Source organism: Chrysochloris asiatica, unplaced genomic scaffold (genome assembly GCF_000296735.1).
Source record: "Chrysochloris asiatica unplaced genomic scaffold, ChrAsi1.0 scaffold00010, whole genome shotgun sequence".
In the NCBI taxonomy this organism is placed as follows: Eukaryota; Metazoa; Chordata; class Mammalia; order Afrosoricida; family Chrysochloridae; genus Chrysochloris; species Chrysochloris asiatica.
Window position 1 is genome coordinate 8,564,628 of NW_006408528.1, and position 2,474 is coordinate 8,567,101.

Consider the following 2,474-nt stretch of genomic DNA (forward strand, 5'->3'; position numbering starts at 1 on the left):
TATTGACCTGCCTGTTGTTTGGCTGACAATTGAGCAACAAGGATGAGATCGCTTTCAGGTCTAAAGAGTGATGAAGGCCCATAGTTTCAGGGGTTCCAGTCTCTCTCAAACCAGTAAGCCTGGTCTTTTTAAAAAATAATTTTATGTTTTGCTCCACATTTTTCTTCTAGTTTATCTAGGATCTTCTAACGTGATTGCTTTCAGCATGGTTTGTAGTGGTAGCCAGGCACCAACTAGTTCTTCTGGTCTCAGAGTCTGGAAGCTAAGGTTTGCGTGGTCCATTAGTCCACTGATCTGATTGCCTCTATACATCTTAGATTTTCTTTATTCTTCTTTGTTCCAGACAGGGAAAGACCAATAGTTATACCTTAGATGGCTGCTCATGAACTTTTAAGATCCCAGTTGCTACTCAACAAAGTAGGATTTTTTTGTTGACAAGTGGTCGCTATGAGTCGGAATGACTCCACAACACATAACAACAACAACAACAGTGCCAATTGGGAGTCCTGCTGTGGCATTGTAGGCTAATGCATCAGACTGCAAAGTCGTTTGAACTGCAAGGTCAGTGTTTCAGGCTCACTAGCTGCTCCTTGGAAACCCTGTAGAGCGTCGCTATGGGTTGGTGTCCCTGAGACTATGCTCCTAAGATCCCAGGCTCATTCCCTTAAGGTGTTTTGTTATGTTTAAGAAGTTTTCATTATTTTGCCCCCTGATATAGTGTATTTTTTAATGACTCAAATTACCTTTAGAATTACCTGCACAAGATGAAGCCCAAAGCACTTGCAAAAGTAAGTTTATGTTGGTAGTAAAATGAGAAAGAGATTCCTGGACTAACCATAGTCTGGTAGATTTATATTAGACTGTTGTTGTTGTTGTTAAGTGCCGTCGAGTCGGTTCCGACCCATAGCGACCCTGTACAGGGTTTCTGAGGGTGTAAATCCTTACGGGAGTAGAAAGCCTCATCTTTCTCCCGCGGAGCGGCTGGTAGTTTCGAACCGCTGACCTTAAGGTTCGCAGCCCGATTCGTAACCACTACGTAGTGGTTACAAATTGGGCTGCTAATCTCACAGTCAGCAGTTTGAAACTACCAGCTGTTTCGCGGGAGAAAAATTAGGCTTTCTGTTCCCATAAAGATTTACAGCCTCGGAAACCCTGTGCAGGGTCACTATGAGTTGGAACTGACTCCCCGTCACATAACAACAACAACAACATCCTGATGTGACACTAGTATAAAGCACTGGATTGTAAAATTGGTTTGAACTGCAAATCAGCTGCTCCTCAGAAACCCCGTGATTATGGGTCAGGCTGCGGACCTCAAGGTCAGAAGTTTGAAACTACCAGCTGTTTCATGGGAGAAAGATGAGGCTTTCTGCTCCCTTAAAGATTTATAGCCTCAGAAACCCTATACAGGATCACTATGAGTTGGAACCAACTCCAAAGCATGTAATGACCACCGCCATAAAGCAGACCGACTTGATGGCACTTAACATAAGAACAATGGGTTCAGAAGCAGCATCATTTTGAGGAAAAGAACAGGTCACAGAAAAATGAAAGCATATGTGATTAACTTGAGTCAATTATTTGCACAGCTTCTGATGTAATGTACAATTTATAACTATAAAACTTTCTAATGAATACTGGACTTGACTCACCTGTTCCAAATCAGTAGTTTATTGGTGAAGCTTACCATGACTTTTTAAGCTAAGTACATGTAATCATAACCCCAGGAATAAACAGAGAGGTAAGGTAAGAAGCAAAATGAGAATCAGAATTAGAACAGAAATAATATGGAAACAAATTTATTTCCAAAGTTTTAGCCCTTTTGTAACTTTTGTGCCCGTCAGTTTTATAATCTCTGGCCTTTTTTTCCCCTATGTCTTCTTTCTAAAAACATTTAAAATAATGTGCTCTTTTAAACTTGAGAAGAGAGATCTGACTTATAATAATGTTCAAGGGTTTGAATAAATATAATTTATTAAATTAATGTATTTTCAATGTACTATTCTTAAAAATGAAGTCCTGGTGTGGCACTGTGGGTTAATGCGCTGGACTGCAAAATCAGTTTAAACCACAAGGTTGGTGGTTCAAACTCATCAGTCGCTCCTTGGAAACCCTATACAGGGTTGCTATGGATCAGAACCGACTCCACGGCATTTAACTACAATAACATTCTTATAAATAAGATAAATATTTACATATGTATCCATTATTTGAAAATTAATTAATTAATTATTAATTAAATTACATGAAATAGTGAATATTCTTAACTGTGCTATATTCTTAACTCAGTCCTAGTGAGCTGTTCCTAGTAACTCTGACAATAGTATTTCTCCTATAAAATGTTTTTATCCCATTGCTTTCTGGAATGCCCTTCTCCTAGACGTTGTTGTTGTTGTTGTTGTCAGGTGCCATCGAGTCGGAACCGACTCATAGCGACCCCATGCACAGCAGAACGAAACAATGTTCGATCCTGG